The sequence below is a fragment of the Apostichopus japonicus genome, chromosome 11 (genome assembly GCF_037975245.1).
Source record: "Apostichopus japonicus isolate 1M-3 chromosome 11, ASM3797524v1, whole genome shotgun sequence".
Classification (NCBI taxonomy): Eukaryota; Metazoa; Echinodermata; class Holothuroidea; order Aspidochirotida; family Stichopodidae; genus Apostichopus; species Apostichopus japonicus.
Genome location: NC_092571.1, coordinates 13,248,719 through 13,259,960, shown reverse-complemented (window position 1 = coordinate 13,259,960; position 11,242 = coordinate 13,248,719). Strand labels below are relative to the sequence as shown.

General features: G+C 36.1%; 1 long non-coding RNA gene across 2 annotated transcripts; it reads left to right on the top strand.

Moving 5' to 3' along the window:
- Window positions 1-2,336: 2,336 nt before the first annotated feature.
- Window positions 2,337-8,726, top strand: LOC139975696 (uncharacterized). Of its 2 annotated transcripts, XR_011795841.1 has the most exons (4): window positions 2,337-2,417; window positions 6,483-6,692; window positions 7,734-7,839; window positions 8,328-8,726. It is a non-coding gene; the product is annotated as an uncharacterized lncRNA (long non-coding RNA). The 2 variants fall into 2 exon arrangements; XR_011795842.1 differs by lacking the exon at window positions 6,483-6,692 and having other exon boundaries at window positions 2,339-2,417.
- Window positions 8,727-11,242: the final 2,516 nt, after the last annotated feature.

The window sequence follows — 11,242 nt, the reverse complement described above, 5'->3', positions numbered from 1 at the left end:
ACTTCTTGTAATCAGAACTCAACCATTGGATGCATCGCTACTCAGGAACCGTTGGAGTCCCAAGCTACATCACAGTACGCTGACAGATGTGAATTTAACATCTCTAGAACCGATCAAGGTAAGTCATTACTCATATTTGTATTTTATGAAGATTGTAAGAACGTTATTTGAGCGGGAAAGATATATCTTAAAGAAAACCGCCTAACCTATAGAAACATTGCTGGCAGACAATATCTCATTCAAGACACAACCTTTCTTATTCACATTGTTGTACATATTATTTGCAATCTTACAACCCAAACGTACAGAAACACGTATAATGTATTGATGTATGATATTAAATTGACTGTGATATTTTAGGGGAGCAAAACCTAAGCAAATTGTGGGTAGTCACATGTTACAAATTGCATGATCTGGAGCATTAATTTTTTTTTCAGCATGGTTTTTCGGCATTCTCTTCAGTTATGCGAATTTCCTGAAGGCAAACGTAGTCGACATCAATCCACTTACAATATTGAAATATGTAACACCCTCACATTTGACTATGACGATGACTCCAACCGTTTCACTCGGGTTCGTTCCCTTATTTGATGCAGACCTTCAGGTTAGCCTCCCGACCTCATAAAACCAATCCATTCCATATAGGGATCCGCAATTGTCGGGGATGGGTAAGTGACTACAGGGGCTGTGGAAGGGCGAGTAACAGCATGGGACCCACCGGTCCCGGCAACAAACACGTAGAAGTCACCTGGACCTCCACCTTTGTAAATTGAAGCAGAGCAGGTCCCGTTGTCTGCTGCTCCTCGCGTTTACGCCATGCTATATATGACAAGGGTCAGGCGCGATAAACATGACCCTCCTTTCCACAAATCGAGCTAACTACCTTGCTTGGGCAAATGGCACTGTCAACCGCCCATTTTAATTGGTGAAGTCTTCTGCCTCATTGCCAGTTCCACTCTGCTCTAATCAGCATAACCACAAAGAAATGTACATTTTTCGCGGAATATTGCTTTCTAGTTTACAAGTTAGTTTTAAATTCTAAAACAATTCTAACACATATTAAAGCATGTCAATACTTATTTAAACAAGGCACAAAACGAAAAAATAATAACTTGGTCACGTGATTTTGTTTCATATCAATTAGCTATAAAAGACGATCTGTCACTTTGCCTCAAATCGATTGCATTCGTTTGACCAAGTAAGAGCGTTGTGAGTAAACAACATTTCAACATTTACTTGGTTTGTGGTTATTCTCTATTGACAAATTACTTCTTTTCTTCTTGAGAAAAACTTAGTTAGCGTTGCGGGATAGATCGCTCTTTTAATTAACAGTAACCGGGGACCCCAATCAGTATAAATTGCAATCAGTATAATTGCAGGAGAGAGTCGATAACCACATAGATCACACATTGAACGACGTACTTAAGGGCAAACGGAATATCAAATGCGACGTTTCCATTTGGTGGGTGGGGGGGGGATGATGGGTACCACAGGGTAACATCTGATGTGAGGTTCACCATTTAATATATGTGACTGTGTGTGGGAGTAAAGTAATGTTTCTTTAGAAACGTGTGGAGTTTTATTTCAACGGATTATGAGAGTAACAATTTATCAATTGATTTTTCAATGGTTCATATTACTTTGTCGGCGTCCATGATGAATGAGCCAGGGTTCGGAAAATGGAGCATTTTTGTCTGCAGAATTACGATTTGTAAGAAGCATACCCCTATAATAATCAATATCATCATGTGAGCCTTTTTCCATGTCAATAGGTGAGCGGAGTTTACACAAAATTTAATTAAACTGGATGATACATATCTAGTAACTGCAAAATGATAAAAAAAAAATCAGTTTGACGAAACCTTGAATTGAGACTACATTAAGAGCTAAGCAAAGCAATCTAATGCATCACATTTTATTAAGTTAGTAAATATACTTCACAATTTTTTTCACATTTATATATATTTTAAATTTTAAGAATTTGTTTGTATCATTTTCGCTTTTACATTTGCAGTTTTTATACAATTTATTGTCAGATGGTATTTAACAAATTTTCTACCCTTTTTATACCTTACATTATCGATTTATATATTTGTATTTCATGATTGTTTGTATTTTACTGTAAAGCGCCTTAGAGCAATTTCTGATTGGATAAGGCGCTATAGAAATTTTGTATAATAAATAAATAATAATAAATAAATAAACAAATATTATTTATGAAACAATGTTTTCATTTCGAAGAACATTCACCCATTTGCAGTGAATTTAATCCACTTACGTAGTTTGGTTGCTGATATTAACATATTTGCATATCTTAATGTCATCTCTACAGACACGAACAACATAATGAAGTTGGTGATGATCGTAATTGCTGTAGTACTCGTCCTGTCCGTGATAATCATCCTATATTTCTACAGGTAAGCAAAGAAATCCGTTATAGATCGACAGAAATATACAGTAGTTCAACTATGAATGAAACTACACATAATTTCATTCATAGTAGGTCTTGTGTCTATGTATCGTTAATTACCCTTAAAAATAGGAATAAATGATAAATTGCTATTTTATGTATTTTTGCGTTGATTATCCAGAATAAATATGAAATGTATAGACAGAGTTTCTCACTGGAACCAAATGTGTTTGAAAACTTAGACACCTATGCAGAGAAAGAAAGTATCGTACTTTTCCATGAACGAAATATATAAAAACATCCTTCTTCCAATTCCTAATTTGAGTCATTTTCGCTAAATTTAACCTTTCTGTTGATAGGCCATCAACTATTTCATTACATTCTATTAAATATAGTATTACTATCTTTTAAATATAATATCTTATAAATAAAATGCGATAAAATAAATATCTGTGCTTAAAGCAGCTGTTTGAATTGAATATAATTAACACATCAATAACTCAACGATGACATCAAATGTTAACATCTATTAACAATATGGTTGGATTGGTAAAATTTAATTTCAATTTTCAAATCGAAAATTTTGACCTGGTCTCAAAGTTGGGAAACTACTTCACCCAAAAGTTGTTACGTATGTATCCAATAATAGTGGTTAAATTGTCATAACTTTTCTTGTTCTTGGGCAATCCGTTACTCAGTTTGGGGGAGTGGTGAGAGATGTGGGGGGGGGGGACTTCATTAGATTATCCATCGTTCTTCAATAAATGTTTTTTTTTCAATCCAAAAATTTCAACTAGAAAGCAATATACTGACAGCGCGGAATTAAATTTTCTATTTTATTCCTCGAAATCGTGGTGTAAATGCGTTATTTTCCAAGAATAATGATTGTAATTTTCTATTGTCAAGATGGAAGAACTGTCGGATCTAAATATTGTTATTCGCTTGTCTTTCAGTTGCGTAGCTTGGTCTTTCTATATATTTCCTTTTCGTATAAATATTATATAGTATTAAATAAAATAGAGTTGAACTCCACCGGTATATCCCAGACCAGAACATATCTGTCGGCCTTCTGTCTACAATAGGATGCTCTTTCCGCTATGGATCATAGATTCAAGTAGATACTTACACTGAGATTATCAATCGAACATTTGCAATCCTACAATGCGACGATGTTTTATGCGATTTGGAGGGGAGATTATATACCATACTTCCATGCTAGCGACATTTTCCGCATACTGATTTGACTTGTTGTCAATGGCTTTACTAAATATCAACAATATGTTGTTTGGTTGTATATGTCACTCCGCCTTTTCAAATATTTCCTTTTCATAAATAAATTATATAGTACTTGCAATGGATTAGTGTTGAAACTCATGGGAATGACTAATTCCGGATACAAATCTGACCGTAGTGTTGCGTACAATCGGAGACACAAACGGAGAAGATTCATTGTATTTGGTATTTTCATTGATAACCTTTAACTGGAACGCGACATTGCAAAGTAAGTTGTCTGCAGGAACGGCTGTAACTCGCATCTTAAATGTGAACTAACATGTTTCGAAGTAATTTCTTGCAAATGTAGTGACCTATTACCTTTTTTTTCTGTTTCATTCTCCGTCATGTTCCTGGTTTTCCTGACTTATATTTTTATTGGCAAGATATACCAGCTTTCAGGTCAACCTGTTCTTGTTCGATTGTTGGAAATTACTATGCTTCTCTGATGTTTCTTCTTCACAAAAGTCAGACAAGAACTGAACCGGAGACATGTATATGTCCTTACATACATATACAATGGGATACAATTTTCTATATGGATACTGGATAAAATCTTTATTTTGTTCAAGTATATACTCACAAGGATATTACCAACTGTAATGATATTGGTTTTATGTAGATTTGCCATAAATATTATATAGTACTTAGATTATAGTTGAACATCACCGAGATATCACAGAGCGGCTACATATCTGTTTGTACTTTTGTGTACAAATGAAATGTTCCTTCCTATATGGATGATAACTTCAATCGTTGTTTATTCCAAGTAGATATTCACACGGAGAATATCAGTCGAACGTTCATGATATGTTATCAAGCCAAGACATGTGGAAAATGAGACAAAATAATCAATTCTCTGTTACTAACACACATCATGAACACATTTGATGCTTCATTGCAATGAAATATATCAATATGGATATTTTACCTTTCCTGTCTTCCTCTTCGTAATGCTCCTGCTAGCGAAACATTCCGCATGCTGATTGTGTATCTGTGTATTCTGTGTGTTATAGGATACCTTTACAAATATTTCCTTTTCATAAAAGTATTATATAGTACTTCGATAAGTGTTCAAACTCATGGGGACGACTCACAGCGGAGACAAATCTGGCCGTAATATTGCGTACAATCAGCTATTTGTGGATATGTATCATAGATTAAAACGTTATACATTCCAAGTAGAATAATCACATGGAAAAATATTATTCATCGTAAGTTCATGATGTGTTTTCAATCTTAATTAAACTAAGATTTTATCATGAACAGATTTTCCATTTTCAGGTTTAGTTTTTGTTTTGTTACTGCTAACGATATTTCCCAGATAAAAGTTTATATTTGTATTGCCAAGGAGGACCAAATCAGATCAACAGTTTGTTCTTTGGTTTTAGGAGATGAGCTTTTTTTCCATATTAATATTATATAGTACTTAGATTATAATTAATCGAATTTGGGTAGTTCAATCCTAATCGTTTAACAGGACGGGCCATTGTAAAATAAGATTTGCGGCAACATCGTTAACGCACAGTTTAAAGACAGTCGAATATTTATTGAGACGAAACTTTCGTAATGTCGTAATGTTCCTGCTAGCGTCGTTCTCCAAAGAGAACTGATTGATATTTTTATAGTGAAGATTATCAACTATCACGTCAAGCTGTTCTTATTCGAAGTTTTATGCCTTCTCTGATATTTCTTCTTCATAAATATCATATAGATGTACTTAGATTTGAGTAGAATGTTACCGAGCTGTGTCACACCGGAGACATATCTGTCCGTACGTTTTTGTACGATGGGATGCTTTTTACAGATATGGATTCAATCGTTATTTATTTCAAGAAGATACTCACACGGAGGTTTTCCAGCCCTAAACATTCTACAGGAACGCGACACTGCAACATTAATCTGCGGTAGTTAACATACAGCGTGTAAAAGCAGTTGGAGATTTTTGTAAACTAACATAATTCAAAATGGAGCCCTCCCTTCTTCCCGGTTTATTTGTAGAAATGTTCCTGATAATGTCTTTTCCCGAGAGCACTGAATGGATTTGTTTGTCAAGATGAACCGACTGTCAGATGAAAAGATTGTTTTCTGTTTTCGGTTGTGGGATATTTGGAATGTGGGATAAGTTACTTTGATACCAAAGCAGAGTAATAAAACGGAAATTGTCCTTTGTTCATCTAAAATTTGGGTTTTTCAATCCTAAACTGTTAACTAGAAAGTGACATTGCAGAATATGTCTGCGGAAAGTAAACGAACCGCTTAAAACAGTTGAATATATGTTGAACTGATTTTAGTGGCAATCCTCGTTAAGGAAAAACACTACAGTGCATATCTTCTTTATTGTTGCCGGATGTATTGGGGTCCACGAGTATACAATCACAATCATAATAATAATAATAAGCTGTTTGAGTACATATTACGTTGAGCAGCAATCATCACTACGCCTCTCTCGAACTATATCAAATAAGGGGCTTGAATGTGACTATAACCTTGTGAACGTTGACAATAGGATGTTCAACATATTCATTGTAAATTGGTATAAAGTGAATCGTGTCTTGCCTTACAGCATTTCATATTTAAGATTCCCGTAGACTGTTATACCAGATAAAACATTGACCAAAGGTAGATTTTCCGTATAAACAGTTAACCCGTATCAAATGATTCGTGTATGTTTGAATTTTGTTAGTATCTTTGATCAGTGAGAAATATGCGTTAATAAAGCCTCTGAATATTGTTCACATACTGATTTTGATTGAATCTTGGGTGTATTGAAGACTTCTCTCTGATGTAATTTTTATAGGACTTCAGATCTGTTTGAAGAGAAGAAGCACTTAGACTTAGTACACACATGTTAACGAACGTCAGTGTCATATGCACCCAGTCATTGATATATTAGTGTACTATTACCTTGAAGATGAGGGATAGAGAGAAAAAACAGACAACGTCGATCATTTATTAACAGAGGGGAAAGTAAAAAACTACTCAGTGTCAATAGTCTATTGTTACCTAGGTAAGTGAAAGTATAAAGTGATTCTGTGTCATATTCGTTAAACGAAACCACCTATTCATGAGAGTTTATATATGCTGATTTGAACAATGTTTCTATTTATACGCAACTGGCATTGTGTGGTTATTTCTATTCTTTTACAAAGTAATAATTGTAATATTGCAATTGTAATACAACGCTAAAACTTTCGGAGAAGTTTCTTAATTATACCTTATTGAAATATCAAAACAGATCCAAATGGTTGAATACTTACACTTGACGATTACAAGTTCTTTGTTTATTGTGGCTGTATTTTCCTTTATAATAGTTAAGGGTTTGTAAATGTTTCCATGGTTATGAAAATATCATTTTAGTGTACCGTATTTGAGTAGGCTCTATAGATAATCGTTCGGTGTTTTAATATTTTTTTTTTATATAATCATTCAGCATTTATGATCGTCTGACTAGCCAATAAGTTGAAAGAGATTTCAAAGTATTGATCTTTCCGTAGGATAGATTTTACTATGACTATTCTTTAGGATTCCAAATGTGCTATTACTTCTTTCCTTGGTTCTGTACATATCCCTTTGAGTGGTTTCTGATTGTAATATTAGGTTTTCCTTTGATTGATTTTAGATTTAGTGTAGTAATTTAAGAAGTTATTGATCTATTCCTATTGGTGTTGGGGCTACTGTGATGTCGTGTTTTAGAGGTACATCGTATATGTTAATTTTTTTTTAAGTAAGATTAAGTGTATTGTTTTTTAGCATAGGTTAATTATCATTAGTTATTCTGTTTTTTTTTTTTCATCAAATGGCTTTCAACGGTTCTATATGTATCGTTTTGGTATTTGTGTTTCAAAAAATATAATTATAATGTAGCTTATTAGCGGTCTGGATATAATGATTGGTATTTGTCAATCTAGATGCATTGTATCATAATGGTGTTTAAACTAATTTGAATACTTCATCTTTACACCATTATTGCACGACTCTCGATGTACCGCATTGTTTAAAGGTCTAATTAAGTTTTCCAGTCACGGACTATTTTTTTTTTCTTTTGCAGATGTCCGGTTGGCACGTTATTTACAGAGATGCTGTAGAAAACAGGATCACCTATCAGGAACTTTCCAAAAGATGACCCGAGTTCTATCAGAAGTGGCGCTCACCCGGTACTTTCCGAGGTTCCAATTTTTTAGTCTCCGTATCACAATTTCCCTTACCTGTAGGTTTCCTATCTCTTAGTGCACTTCTCGGGACCCTCATGAAATACCCTCGTGACACTCGTTTGGTACCTTCAACACTTCTCACTTGATTTAATTTATAATTATAACAAGTCTCATCTGATATGCACAGTAAAGCACTTATAAGGAACCTCTAAGTTGTTCGAATATCGAAAAAGTTAGTACCCACCGCAGTACTCAACTTTTCGCTTAACCTTACGCCTTGTCTTCCTGGAATTGTTACGGTGTTAAATAAAGTAAACTTATGGTGCTAGAAATAAGTCAGACTATGAAACCTTAATGGATTAAAACATAATAGCATTATACCTGCTTTTTTTAGTCATTTGTGACTTCATTGATATGAAATGCACAACAACTTTGGTAAAGCTATCGCGGACAGGAAATCTGACATCATTTTGCATAACTTTTTTTCCCAGGAATGCCATTATATCAAGATGGAACGTTTCGTCACGTTTCTAAACCTACACCAACCTCTCCGGCCTTAACCCCACCCCCTGTCTACGATGACATTGGTATGCTTCAGACGTGATTCTCGGTTAAGTCCTAGTCATCTTTAATATTACTTATCTTTTAATCTATGGCTCTATTAAAAATAATGACAACTTTTATTACACAGAATATCTGCAGGAAAATTTTAATTGCAATGCCCAATATAATGACACGCTTCTTTCATACCTGCAATCGGTAACATCCAGCGGATTGAGAGAAATACACGTTATTTATTGGAAATGAATACATCTATAATTCACACCACATACTTAATGATATAACGTAATCATTACAAAAATATCATTTGTATTCAAAGAAGAAAACGAGAGCAGCTCACATGCAAATACTTCATGAACATGAGAGACCACGGCATGTTCAATAAATGCGTTACGAGCAGGTTTTTTCTCTATCCATGTTGTGTGTATTGTTACTGCGTTACAGATGCAATTATTTATTTTGTATTCAAGGAAATTTAACGGGTGAGGTGAACAAGCACTCCGTACTGATATATACAGCGATCTAATTGTGTTTCATCTCGAAGAACATTAATCATGTTACTACTTATCGAACTATATTAATGATATTTATTTATTTTCTCGTTGAAGCATTGATCGTCTTTCATCGGGACCGGCGATAAGACATCGGTGAGCTAACTTACGATTCAAGAATTGTAGAAGACTTGCTTAAGTTTAAATTCGATGTCGATCCAGATGAACATTGTTATCACCACCACCACCACCTTCCTACAAGGGGGCAGCGACACAAGGGACCATCCCTTTCCTTAAAAAATATGGATTCGCCCCAATTGAAAGTTTGATATCACTTACGAGGCACACGGGAACATTTCAAGTGAGAAACCATCTCTGTGAGGCAGCAGCTTTTCTTGAAAAAACATGTTGGGAAGAAAGTGACATTATAAGAAATAAGACGGTTAATTCAACTAGCACACCAACTTTGAATGTTCATAGAGAGTAGGAACTCTGGAAGACATGACTCATGTTAAATAGTAATGTTGTTTAAAACATAGGAACGTTAAGACATTATAAATATTCTTGCAGGGGAGTCAATCCGATTTGAAACGTGGGGGGGGGGACGGAATCGATTCGAGTATTCCGGCCGTAAGTATTATCTAAGCGGAGCGCCACCATCGGTTGGCGCACAGCTTACAAGAAATTTTTCTTCTGGCAGACCCCTCAGATTGCAGGAAACGGCACTTCCCGTGCATTATGGCAGAAAGCAACACCCCTAAAATTGAAAATTTCCGGCAATTTTTTTTATTTTGGGAAATATTCTAGAAGGAAGTGATCGCCATTTATTCCTAATTCTACCAATTCCTCGTCTCCCAGAAGAGCCCAACATTTAAGATATCGAAACATTTTCGTGTTGGCTGATCCATGATCACCGCCCATCAAGGGCGGCGGAAGCACTTTTAATCTGGGGGGGGGGGTGGCACCGACATCAAAGGGCACTTTGCAGCAATTCGATTGGACTGATGCAGCCTTATATTTAGTACCTTTTACAACTCTTATTGTATTATCTTATTTGTGTACACACATCACTCCATCAACGCCCCCCCCCCCCTCTCAAGGAAAATATGCATACTAGCACTGCAATATCCAATGTGCAAATTGGGAAACAAGGAACAAGTTTTCTTTTGAGACAAAATGAGGCGAAATCATGCTAATTGCTAATGTAGGAATCTTCCGAATTAGAGTTTATTTCTTGTTAATATGTTAACAAATTTGTTTCATTCGAAATAGCTTTTTTGATAGCTAGTTTGACCCACAGAAATTCACTAAGAGTCAGAGGCGTAGCCAGGAGTTGCAAAGTTGTATGCCCCACTATCTAAGCGGAGCGCCACCATCGGTTGGCGCAGAGCGTAGTAGAAAATTTGTGGTTTTACAAACCCCTCAGATGGCCGGAAAAAGGCCCTTCCCGAGTGTTCATTCTGGTTCCCTGGCCTCTTGCTAACTTGAGACACCTCAATTTTTATGTAGAAAATGAGCACATTTTTAACCTGGGGAAATGTGGGAGCACGTGCCCCCTGTGCCCCCCGGTTCCGCCGCCCTTGCCGCCCATTCCCGTGAGAAGTGGTGACTGGGTGAAGAAAAAGGCATGCCGTTTGAAAGCATGGGCAGAAAAAGTGAAAGTAGCGAAACCTAAGGTAAAACGCGCGATAACGAAGTGATTATTTTCCAGGTTAATTGAGACTGTATCAAACGCGAGCTTAGGACAAACATATTCAAAGGTAATGGCACTACTAATCCCGATATGTCGTCTTTGAGGTGTGTGGAAAATCCGCAACGACCATCAAAGAGCAATTGAATATTTAGTCTACTTTTCGATTTCGAAAACACTTTTTTTTTTAATTATGACAACATTTTATGACACCTTTGATTTTTTTGAGGGGGCCATGGCCCCCCGGGCCCCAATGGGCACGACGCCACTGACCCCAGGGCCTCAGATATAGGCCCATTGCAGGGGTGGGCAACCTTTTGAATGAATGGGCCAGATTTTAGGAGTGAAAGATTGACAGGGCCTCACCTAACCAACGGCCTGCTGCTGATTTCAAACCTTTGATTCCGAGGACGTTCAAGCAATAGATGTGTGTACTTAATCTGTATTCACAAAACCATAATGTCAATACAGTCCTGTTGATAATTAATGGTGATAATAGACCAACCTGACAGCATCATAAGTGCAGATAAATTCTAAGCAGCTAGCTCGTTTTTGGTGATGATGCAAAATAGATTGATTTTTTTCTTTTTCTTGAGACATCTCACGGGCCGCAAAAAATCACTGGCGGGCCGCATGTGGCCCGCAGGTTGCCCACCCCTGGTCT